Source organism: Arctopsyche grandis, chromosome 5 (genome assembly GCF_051622035.1).
Source record: "Arctopsyche grandis isolate Sample6627 chromosome 5, ASM5162203v2, whole genome shotgun sequence".
Classification (NCBI taxonomy): Eukaryota; Metazoa; Arthropoda; class Insecta; order Trichoptera; family Hydropsychidae; genus Arctopsyche; species Arctopsyche grandis.
Genome location: NC_135359.1, coordinates 1,401,292 through 1,415,123, shown reverse-complemented (window position 1 = coordinate 1,415,123; position 13,832 = coordinate 1,401,292).

Sequence of the window (13,832 nt, the reverse complement as noted above, 5' to 3'; positions counted from 1 at the left end):
ATAAACAATCATTTGCTAATCACCTGATTGCAATAAGTCATAGCATCCTCATGATCAATCTTGCTGTTTAATCTTGAATGTTAATCAGATAACAATGGTTGATTTGGAGTTATCTAAACTCTACCAGAAAATTCTATAGCTTTCACGAAAAATACATTATTTATGTTATACAATATGTAGGTACAAGTGGAGTTTCTAAAAACCCGGGTTTTCAAAGCCCAACGGATCCGGGTCCAAAATCAAAATCAAAAACTTCCAGATTTTAAATTCAAATTTTATTGGTGAATTATCGGAATTATCAGGTGAATTACTTATTAGATATGTTGTATGCATTTCATCATCTACTGCTTGTAATATTAGATTAGATTAAACAAACTAATTTTGATACTCAAAAAAAATATTTAATTTTAAAGTTTAGTATTTAAAAAAAATATAATAATTTAATAGAAAAATAGTAAGTAAAACAAAAAATAATTATTGAAATTATATAAAAAAAATTATTTATAATAAAATTAAAATTGTAAGAGTCAATTTAATTTAAAATATCATTGGTTAATCTGTTTCTTTGTATTGTGTGTGTGTGTGTTACCAAAGTCTACCAGCTTACTTCTTCTGAAGATTCAGAAGTAGAGGCTGGTAGCATTTGCCTACTAACTCTGATTGATATTGTTGCGTAGGGGTGGGTTGAGGATCCAAATAAAAAGCCAAAGTCGCTTCACAGCATTTATTAGGTGATTAAGGAGATCCACGCACTGCCAGTGCTCCGTCCAGAATGCCTTGGTATGGCCTAAGTACCTGCTTATAAAAGGCAGGTCGCTCAGTGCATCTTCCTCGACACGTTTGTTTACCTATTGTTATAGTCATGTACCAGATATGCAGTACCACGGTCTCGGCACGAAGTCCCACGCTTTCACATTGTCAGTTCTGAGAACTGTAGCAGGAAGTGGCTGGGTGCCGTTACCGACCACTAAGTCCATTGATGGGTCTCAATTGTTAGCCGACAGCACTTAAGCCTGGAGATAATCCTTGAAAACCAATTATAACGGCGGCTCCTTTTAGCATATGCTACAGTATTATACATGCACATTTTTGTATGCGCAAACCCTTGCTCTTGAAATACGACCTCAAGTCTGAATATCTACCATATATGTACATGTGAATAAAATATATGTTTATTCTTTGAAGTTGAAGATGTGCATATTATAAAAAAAAGTTTTTAGAATCCTCTTAAGTACTTAATTTCAAAAGCAAAATACGCCTTCAATTCCATTACAGAAATATTAAAAATATCCTTTTAGCTACAATATATATTACCCCTATTTATTTCCCACTGCCTTTTTACAAGGTATGCTAGGCTTTGACTCACTATCTTCGAGAAGAATTATTGCCATTTCCAAATATTTCTTTCGAGTATTAAAGGGAAGAATCGACAACCCTTCGATTTTATTGAAATTTAAATTTTCGGCGCCTGAATGCGGTAGAGCTTTGCGTCATCATTTACTTGTCCAATCTATTCCTGCGAAAACGTCTGCTTTCAACAACTCGTCTCTTGTACAGGCTATCCGGTTCCTTAATGTGATTGATGACCTTGCTTGGGACCTGTTCAATTGTCATGTTGATGAGCTGGTTAGTTTCTTGAGATTCAACACGAAACTATTTGAATGAGATGAATGATTGGATTAATGATTGGAACTGGTGTGACGCATTGGAGCAACCTGTCAGGTCACACTATTATTATTATTATAAATAATACATTAAATAAATAAATATGCTACAATATATACCTATACAGGATGCGGTGCATCCGCTCTAAAATCGCCAGACAAATTGAGCGACAGATTAACGGACGGCTGCTTTAAATGCAATTCTCATCTTCTCGAATGATAGATTGCACATCAGATGACGGGTAACCTTTCGATGTGCACAGATGCAATTATTAAAATGGTAATTATTAAAATTGAGTTGGATTTTTCAAGATTCGATAAGTTCCGAATCTTGCCTTATTAAACTCGCCAGAAAGATCCAACTCAATTTTAATAATTGCATCTGTGCACATCGAAAGGTTACTCGTCATCTGATGTGCAATCTATCATTCGAGAAAACGAGAATTACGTTTAAAGCTGCCGTTCTGTTAATCTGGCGATTTTAGAGCGGATGCACTAAACCCAACTATATTGCTGTCGGTTCCCTCATCACTGAGGATCGTGACTATGATGTGTGGTCAACCAGCTGCCTCCATTCAGTTCTAAATTCGGCCAGGCGAAGACTTGCTACCGTGGAAGCGCCCGTCGCTGCAGATACTTGGTCAGTCCAGCGTGTGGGGGATCTGCCTCTGGCTCTTCTGCCTTCGACGCTACCAACCACAACCAACCGCTCCAGGCTCTCCTCACCTCTTCGTGCAATGTGGCCGAAGAACTGCAATATACGTTTCAGGCATATTGTTGACAGTCTATCCTTGATTTTCAATTCTTCAAGAATAGACACATTCGTGCGTTTGTCGGTCCAGGGCACGCGCAGTAGCCGTCTCCAGGACCACATCTCGAAGGCATCGATTCTCCGTCTATCCGCCGCCTTCATGGTCCACGTCTCGACACCATAAAGGCAGACAGAAAAAACGAGACTCTTCACGAGACGGATTTTGACAGCAATTGTAATGGCTCTATTCTTCCAAATCTTCGTTAGTTGTGACATTGCCGATTTTGCTAATGTAATCCGGCGCCGTATTTCCAATTCGCTGCCGCCGTTGTTAGATATGAGTGACCCCAGATAGACAAAATTATCGACCACATCTATACCGTTTAAAGCTGAGTTGTTGTTTTGCAGCTGTTGGTGACGGTCAATTATCATAATTTTTGTATTGGGGCGGTTTATCTGGAGGCCAAGCACATTACTCTCTGTCTCAACACGACGGATCAGTTCGGCCATTTCTTCATGATTATTAGCTATGAGCGTTGTGTCATCCGCATACCGAAGATTGGATAGTTTTTTTCCACCAATGGACACTCCACCCTTCCAACCATCCAGTGCTCTACGCATTATATACTCTCCATATATATTAAATAGGTCTGGAGATAATAAACCCAACTATACATTCTTTCAATTTTCAATTTTTCAAACCCGGTGTAATATAAACCGGATTATTTCCCGCTGGCACATCTCTAGGTATAAGCTTATAAGTTCACATGAGCGTAATGCAGATATCTATGCGTGTGAATTTAATATTATACATATGTAGGCGCAAAATCAAATATTTATGATTGATGAAAGAAACGCCGATGCGAGTTACATACATACAGCACTGGCAGAGCAAAGTGGAATAGTTTAGAGGCAATCAAGCGTATTGTGGCGAGAGTGAGAGAGAGAGAGAGAGTGAGCCAAAGAGTAACATTACGAAATGGCAAAAGATGTAAATAACACATAAAAGAGCGTAATTGCGACGACCGACCGCGGTGTTAAAGTTGAACGCCGTTGATGTAACACCTCTTTATACCCGTGTCCATTATCTGCTCTCGTTGGCCTTTCCTCTCGATGGGTACCAGCACCATCTTCGGCGACTTGCATCATCACCATCTATCGCTTTCCTCAAAGTCCTCCTCCTTCGCCCCTCTCTCCAGCTCGGATCAAACGCTCATTCGATAATTAATTTGTGCAATTTTGAACGGCGCAGATGCGCTTTTCTCACGGTGTCTCCGCAGAATCGAAAGGTCAATATTGTCCTTGAGGGATTGATCGAAGGGTTCCGACATTTTCCAATCACGGATACAATTATCCTTCAAATGCGATTGCATGCCAGCAATGATAGCACATGCAAGTTCTGGAATCGAACTGAACAAACAAGAGGTGTGATAAGTGATAACAATATAAACGAAACATTAACTTTCAATATCCTCATATACATACATATTATTATTTTTTTTACATACATATATACCAGGAAGGCCTTTCAGCTAAGCCCAAATGCGCCTTCCTGGCCAATTACAAACAATACAGCATTTTTATTATACAAGTAGCTGAATTACGAGACACTGAAAAACTCGCAAATTAACGAGACATCTATGAATTTTACATAAATTTTACTGTACATTAATCAATCTCAAATAGTGGTGACATAGTAGGTAGGAAGGATATTTGGCTAATTTTACCGGGAACCGTTTCAACAATGAAATCAGATAAAATTGGCAAACTCTGATAGGAAACGATCGGCCCGGAGTCACAAATATCCAGGTCTGACCAGCAGCAATACAGACACTGAAAACTCGCAAATAAACGAGACATCTATGAATTATACATACATTTTATTGTACATTAATCATGCTCAAATAGTGGTGACATAGTAGGTAGGAAGGTTTTTACCCAATTTTTAATTGGGAACCGTTTCAACAATGAAATCTAAATGTAGGTATATGCCAGCAGCAAAGCTTGTTCGTTAAGCTTCTGCCCAACACCGAGAGGCGCTGGGTTCGATCCCATGAGCTGACCTCGATTGAAAAGACTTTTTCTGAGTATATCTGTAGTGCTGCTGGTTAGAGCTGGATATTTGTGTATCCAGGTCGATCGTTTCCTATCAGAGTTTGCCAATTTTCTCTGATTTGATTGTTGAAACGGTTCCCAATTAAAATTTGGCTAAAAACCTTCCTACCTACAATGTCACCACTATTTGAGTTTGATTAATGTACAATAAAATGTATGTACAATTCATAGATGTCTCGTTAATTTGCGAGTTTTCAGTGTCTCGTAATTCAGCTACTTGTATAATAAAAATCCTGTATTGTTTGTAATTGGCCAGGAAGGTGCATTGGGGTTTACCTGTAAGCTCTTCCTGGTATAAAATGTAATAAAATAAATAAATATACATACATATGATCATATATTTTATTTATTTACTAGCTGAACCCGGCATGCGTTTCAATGCCAGAATAAGGCATGCAATTCCCGTTCCCGTTTCAAGTGATGGTTGGAGCTCAAATAACGTCTCTTCAAAGTCGTGTTGTCATTAACCAACTGGTAACGTGGTTACCAACGAACACATTTCCATGAATACACAATGGCGCTTCAAAGTTTCGCGTTGGTAAAATCTTAATTTGAAATATTATTATTAAGAGGTTTTTCTCGTTTTTTTTCACAGTAAGCTTCCCGGACATGCATACAACAAATCCTGAAAGTTACATCGTAATCGGTTGAGTGGGTTAGGAGCCTATACGAGACAGACAGACAAATAGACATTCAATTATATATACATAGATTGAATCAGTCTGTAATGCCACTGACGGATATTTTGTAAATAAATAAATGAAGTATGATGAAATGTCTAGTGTGAAAAAAGTTATTCAGGAGCGGTAGAAAGGCACGTTTGGATAGCCAGTTGTCATCAGTGATGACTCATCACTAAAGCCCGGATAACCAGCGTGCCGTTCATTGTTCAAATGTTGTAAATGCATTAAGCGAAATTCAGTAAATAGATATCAATTTAACATTCACAGATACATTAATGGTCAGATTTGTAAATTTGCAGCATTTTATAAAATTCAACGCAATTCGAGATTACTGAAAACTCGAGATTTTCAAGAAAATCGGTAATGTTGCCAATTTGTTGGAACCGTTTCAATGAAAACCAGATAAATTGGCAAACTCTGATAGGAAACGATCGACCTGGAGTCACAAATCCAATGTCTGGCCAGCAGACACCAGTGGGATTTGAACTTTGTTCAAAGCATTATATACTAACCATTAGTCTATTCTACGATTGTGAATGATTTCGATATAAGTTTTAATGATTTAATTCCTTAAGTTACATGTTGGAGACATTTTCTTTCTTTAATGAAAGCTAACCCCCGTATGTTGGTAAAATATCAAAGCGATCTGAAGTTAGGAAGTGGTTCAAAATCCGTACTCAAGTTTCGAACGTCAGAAATTTCATCTAACTAAGCAAGTGAAAGCAATAAAAAGCTTATAAAAATCACACTCACAGATTCTCTATTTAAGTATTTTCCTATTTTTACCACGTATTCTATAATTGTGTTTCATTCACACTATACATTTATATATCGTCAAATATGAAAATGATTGATAGCGGTACCATATCTGTACCATATTTGAAGAAATGTAGATCGACGAAGCCAACAAGAAGTCTTCACGTCATATGGTATGAACTGTTATTAGTTCAAGCCTTAAAAAACCAGCCCTTTTCAAAAGACACGCTGACAAAATCATACTTGCAAAATTTAGCTCGTCAGCAAAGGACGACTGGTTTAATAAAAATAACTCGCACAATATACATATATCGTGGTAAATTTGGTTTTATTGAAAATATATGATCAAATGTGACTATCATTTAGATGTATTTTCACAAGTGACATTAAAAAAATCGATCTGAAGTCTCATCTTGATCTTCTTCTCGGTTCGAAAACACTTTTTACATAGGCAATGATTACTGTGATCTTCGATCCATAATTCTCACTTAGTACAAAGCCTACGCGTTAACGTGAGGATAAATGAGATCTGCCCACCAGGTGAGTTCAACCATTGTTCTTATTTTGCATTGTTCAAAAAAAATATAGTGTAAATCTAGATTTTTATGCGCCGTAAATCAAACGCCTCGACCGTAAGGTATTGTAATAAATTCGATATTATCAAAAGCATAGAATAATATTATTTTCACGTCAGTCCAAATGCGAAAACTTGTGCTATATATCCTACAGACTAATAAAAAATGTATCATTAACGTTTAAGTGTTTTGTTTGATTGGGATAACGATAGTGATAGCACTATTGACACACTGATATGCGTATATGTTTTTATTTTTAAATGCTTTTTATTATTACGAAATTATGTTCACAATACATCTTATATCTATTTTAATAGCTACTGATCTACTGATCATTTTCTATTTTACAATTTTATTTTATTTGGTTAGTAATCATAGTATTATATTATTCTAATGTTAATGTACAGCATAATAGGAAAACAGCTCAAAAACCTATTTACAATTCTTATAAATGCTCATAATACATCTAATACATAATATTAATTAAAGACTCTCTAAAGTCGATGACCTAAAGCAGATTGTGTTTAGGTAATCTGTGTTTATACCAGAAGGGTATAGACATTTTGTTGTAATCACCGAGACTCTTCACAAGTGTGTTAGTATGGTTATTAGTGATTCTGTCATAGAATCTACTGGTTAGTTTGTTAGTAATGTCTGTTACAAACGGAATATTATATCTGGCATGCAGTTTTTCTAAGTTAGTATATATTGGTGTATTATAAATTATTTTTAGGGATTTATTTTGTATTACTTGGAGCTTGGAAAGGTTAGTATTCGAGGCGTTATTCCATACAGATGAAGCATATTACTGACTGCCATTTCTGACTTTCTCCAGAGGGGATTTTCAGGTCTGAACTTTAATTATTCAACGTGGTTGTTGGTTTGATTTTGGAGCTCATATGTAAAGGTGGATTTCAAAATCAAAATAAAAAAAAAATTCAAAGGGTTTGAAAGACCTGTAAGTAAAGCGCAGATCTCGAACCGTGGGATATTTCACACTCAGGTCGAATAATTCGGGCGATTAGCGGTCCAGATATCGCGCGAACTCGAATACGGCAACAATTGTTTGTTATTAATGAAACCTTTTATTATGGACACGTTCGTGTCTACCGACATATGCATATATGTAGGTACTTTTATAATGCCGAAAAGCGTTTAAGTTTTAGAGCGACCCAAACGAACGCACATGCCATTCTGATCGATATATATTCTTCCCACCCAATAACGTATTGCGCCTACGTGTGTGCCAGACGTGTAATTTACCAAAGGTTTTTATTGAAAAAAATCATAAAAAATGTAATAATCGAAGCACGATTTGTACTATTTCATACTTTATTGGAGGAAATGCGTTGTATTGGTACGTGTTGCTTTGCAGATATAATATATCGACCGTGTGATGCGCAGACGTTCGAATATGAATGTTATATTTCTAATCTGAATAGGTTATTTATATACAATCTATAGAAAAAGGTATTGAGTTTGTCTACATTACAAAATCAAATAATGAAAGAAAAAGAAAAATAGAGAAAAATAAAAACTATCCTTACATATGGAGAATGAACTAAATGAATAGGTTTTTGAGCTCTTTTTCCTATTATGCATTAGAATAATATAATACTATGATTACTTACAAAATTAAATTAAAATTGTAAAATAGAACATGATCAGTAGATCAGTAGCTATTAAAATAGATATATGATGAAGGTGAACATATAATAATAATAAAAAACATTTAAAAATCGAAATCAAATGAATGCATTGATGTTGAAGAATAAATTAGATTATATTATATTACATTGGAGTCGAGAAGATCTAGAGGTGACTTAATTTAAGTCTATAAAATACTTAATAATCACTATAATTGTCATATGTACATATGTTTAATCTTATTACATTCAATGTAAACACTCACCTCAGAGGTTACTCACTTAGACTCCAAAAAGAAAAATCTAATAAATTGATCAGAGATTCATTCTTTTCAAAAAGTTTGGAATAGTCTTCCCAATGATATAGTAACCTTTGATAACGTTAATATTTTTAAGGATAAGTTTGATACTTTTTTTAAAACTAAAGGATTTCTGTAATTCTTCTTTCACATAATCGTATTTCTGTTTTCTTTGTTTATATATATTTTATTTTTTGCTCTCTTATTTTATTTTAATATTGTTTTTTTTAATGTATTTTAATTTTTCTCATTTTATTTGCATATACATATCTATAAATTTTTAAAATATGTTTGATCAAACCCCTTGGGCCTATCGGCTTTGCCGCCTCCCCCAAGTATATTAAATAAATAAATAAATATTTTGAAGATGTTTATACTAATACAAAATATATTTTTGGTATTACAGACTGTTCTAAACTTTAACTACTCTATTAGTTAAGTAGATAAATTGTTAGATTTTTTGGAATATAAGGAAGTAACCTTTTAGATGTGCGTTATCATTAAGCCTTTTAAAAAAATTAAATTTGACATTTATAATATAATATTTCTAATGTTCAATAGTTATTGGATGCCTGATAGAATTTCATTACATGATTAAATAGTAAAAGTAGTAAATAATTATTTATATTTAGGTCAAATAATTGAAATGTCCGGTAGTAAAGAAGAAGAAATAAAGAGACGTATGAAATTAGGATGGAGTGCATTTGGACGAATGAATGCGGTTTTTAAATCAAAAATGCCACTTTGCCTGACGAAAAAGATCTTCGATCAATGTGATTTGCCAGTGATGACGTATGGATGTGAAACTTGGACATCGAACGCCAAGTTGCTACACAAAGTTCAATGCAGTCAAAGAAGTATGGAATGTTGTATGCTTGGCGTAACGAGGAAACGGAATACGTGGGTGAGAAGTATGACAAGGGTAATGGATATAGTGGATAGAATGAAGAGGTTGAATTGGCAATGGGTGTGCCTCGTGGCTAGAAGAATGGACGAAAGATGGACAAAAGAAATGCTAGAATGGTACCCAAAAGAATGCAAAAGGGTAAAAGGAAGACCACAAGAAAGATGGGTAGACAAAATTAGGAAGATGTGTGGAGTGAGATGGATGAGAATTGCGCAAAACAGAGACGAATGGAAGCGTGTTGAAGAGGTCTTCATCCAGCAATGGATAGCGAATGACTTTAGATGATGATGATAATGAATATAATATTTATAATTTTGTTCAATTTTATAGCATTGAATTACTCATCATCAATCTAGAACAATTCATTTTTAAAATCTTAATACGGTTCCTATTTAAATATATAATATATATATACATAAACATATTATATAAAGCTTAATATGGTTCCTATTTAAATGTATAATATATATACATAAGCACAGACTAGTAGTTAGTTTATAATGCTTTGAACAAAGTGGTCACGGGTTCAATTCCCACTGGTTTATGTTTGCCAGGTCGATCGTATTTTTACAGAAACCATCGCGGGCATACACACAATAACTCCTGTAAGTTTCATCGCAATCGGTTGAATGGTAATAGGAACGCATACGTGACAGATAAACATTGATTTTTATATATATATATATATATATAGATATATGTACATAGATAGATCCAAATTTGTGTATGTTGAATGGTTACTAAAATTTTGATGACAGCTCAATATAATTGAATAGATTAATGTATCATAAAATTGAGATTGATCAGTGACTCTTTTTACATTGAAAGTTTGCTTTGAAATTTTAAAGCAACTTGAAATATTTTTAGGCAAAAATGACGAAAGGAATGTCAAATTTCATCAAATAAGATATTAATGTGAAAATTGTATATAAAAGGTTGCGTTTTGTACAATCAAAAGTTGACGTGGTGCTAATATGTATGTAGGTATATACTTTTCGGACTATCTTTATTTTTTACGTGATAAGTTCAGCATTGTAGTATCGAAATCGGAAAATGGAACACTCTCCAAATACAGAGGAATTTTAGATCGTCGTTGTTTATAGTCGGAAAATTATTAAATCGTAAAGTATCGAGTGCCCGACGAGACATCGCACGCACCAACAACGTGAAAATGTTTTATAGTGTCCGATAATAAAATCGAGATTGCCTAGAAACTGACTTATTCCAAATCCACACAAACACATAGATATACACTGGCATCGAACAGAATTATGACTGGACAACGATCGACCACGGTACTGGTTCCATAGAGTTATATTTTAATTTGTGAACAACTTTCTAACGGTCGTGTGCTCCGAGCCAAAGCATCGCGATCGGCGAGCTTTTCACCGATGCGGGCGAAACGTGTCGAAAAATCAATTAAAAATCAACAAAAGTATCAATTAATTCCTAATTGATGGCTCTGTTTATCGAATTCAATTAATCGACCGGGCAATGGATTAACAAATCGGCCGAAAATATATATATATATTAGTCTATATTAGTTTCACTCACGCACGTACGTATAAATATGTATCTTCAAAATATAATATAATATACATAGAGTGTGATTTAACTATTTTTAACTATAAAGATTAATGTCAATTTCCATTGAAAATTATATTTGTAGATTATAATATAATTAAATTTTTGTTAAAGTTGAAAAAAAAATAGATTAAAATATCAATTTAACATCTTTGTTTGGCTGGAAACAGTCAATATGATCCTTTTTACTATTTTATTTTATTTTGTGCATCTATGTATATAGAACCAGTAGAATAGACTAGTGGTGGATAGACTAGACCAGTAGAATAGACTAAGCATATAATGCTTTGAACAAAGTGGTCACTGGTTCAAATCCCACTGGTTTGTGCTGGCCAGACCTGGGATTTGTGACTCTATCATAGTTTGCCAATCTATCTGATTTTCATTGAAACGGTTCCAACAAATTGGTAACCTTACCCATTTTCTCGCAAATCTCTATGTATTTACTGAATTTCGCTGAATTGTTTAAAAAATGCTGCAGATTTACAAATTTGACCATAGATGTCTATATATTACTTTGTAAATGTGTATATATTATGTATTTACTTTGTATAATATAATAATATTTGTATCAAATGTACAATGTTTCTGGGCAGGAATGCGCATTGAGAATACCTGTTAAGCCTTCCTGGTATAAATTAAAAAAAAATTAGAATATATAAAGATAAAATTCAAAGTTTGTTCAGAGGATTTCTACAATAACTAAATTTAATATACAACTAAATATATCAGATTCATATTCAGATTAACTTCGACTTTTTAATATAAATTAATATTGTGTCTATTTCCAACTGTAAATATGAATGTACAATATTTAAAAAAAAGTATATAATGTATCAATTAATTCTTCGTGATTTCAATAAGTAGACTTCGGCGTCGGCTTGGTGCTCTTTAAATAAAAAAAATAGACCTCTCCATTAGTTAACAAAGCAAGTGAGCAAAATAGCATGGTTGATAATAGTAATTGAAAATAGTGAACCATTTTTTGTGCGACAAGTATCATCCGAACGCCTACCTCTGTCAACAAGGATCTAATCATAATTGCAGGGATATGCTAGGCATTGCCCAAGTCAAAATTAATATATTAGATAAGTATCTTATTTAATTTCTTATATACACATACATTAAATATTATATATTGGTACTGGCTAAAGGTACAAGACGGTGTGAGTGTAGGTTACGAGAGATTATTTTAACTTATTTATCTGGTAGCCTGCTCTCATCATTGTTTTCATAATTGAATGTGATGTATGAGTGAAATTCTGATCAGCTCTCTTTCTGCTCTGATTTGGGCTTCGCAGGGATGTTTTGTATTTGTGGCTGATTCCTATATATTGGTGCTTGTAAATAGGTTTTTTTAGCTCTTTTTCCTAATATGCTGTACATTAACATTAGAATAATATAATACTATGATTACTTACAAAATTAAATTCAAATTGTAAAATAGAAAATGATTAGTAGATCAGTAGCTATCAAAATACATATATATAAGATGTATTGTGAACATAATTTAGTAATAATAAAAAGCATTTAAATATCAAAAAAAAGATTGGTACTGGCTGTTGGTGATGCAAACTACTTTGTATTTTATTATTTGATGTTTTACTTTATTTGCTATTATTATAATGCTATTGTTTTTTTATGATTATGTATTACTGTATTTTTTGTCTGTGTATATATGTATATAAGTATATATTTTATTTTTCTGATCTCTGTGTATTTTTTCAACCATTGTGGGACATTAGAGACTCCTGTAATGCTACAATGATCCAAACTTAAACTTAAATAAATAAAAGACAAGTAAACAAACAGACGACTATATAATAAGCATAAGTTGGTTAAAAAAATAAAACCTTATCACTGCTTATACATATACATACAATATCAGTGCCATATAAAAAATAAATAATAACATTAAATTTATCGTCGCAAAGTGCGTCAGAAAAGTTTATCAATTGACTTTTATGTAATTAAAAAAATTATAATTAGACCAAAGTGACATTTAGCCTGTAGAGGATGTCATTCGTATCAGTTTCGTTGCTATCATCATCACTTTAGTCATTTGTTTGTTCCTCTTTTGGTCTCCGAGTGCATACTAGGGGTCCCAATCGAATATTCGAACATTCGATAATCGAATATATTCGCCCCTTTTTCAGTATTCATAAATTCTAATATTTATAAAATTTATAGGATATTATTCGAGTAATTTAGAAAGTTCCTTAGTAATAAAATCGTCTTTCTTTAAGAATTTCAACAAGGTTTTCATTTTTTTGTTTAGGATGCGCGACGAATTAGACAAATTTTTCAATCGTAAATATTAATCTGTCAACGTTTTCCTATGGTAAAGTGCATCCTTAGCTAATTATTCGTAATAGTTTTGTTCAAAAAGATATAACATTTTTTATAAATTTGGAAAATAAAACGGAATATTCATCACGTATGTACATATTATATCTATATTACATATAGATGATACATGTTTTTAAAGAAAGATTTTTATTTCGATTTACGCAATTTTGTCTTAACGCGCCGCTACTGCAAATATGACTTATTTTAAATCTTGGATGCATTTTTGTTTTCAAACTAGTTTTCGGGAAGACTCGGAGTTAAATATATATAATTTTTTATTTTTTATCACAATAAACAATAAATGAAAACATATCAATATTTTATTTCACTAAAATTCCCCCTTTTATTTTTTGATCATAGTAAACAAATGTATGTACATATTGTAAATACATGTAAATACAATACAATACATAATCATGTATAAAATATTCGAATATTGGATTATTCAACTATTTTACCAATTTCATATTCGATATTTGAATAATTGATTTTACGAATATTTG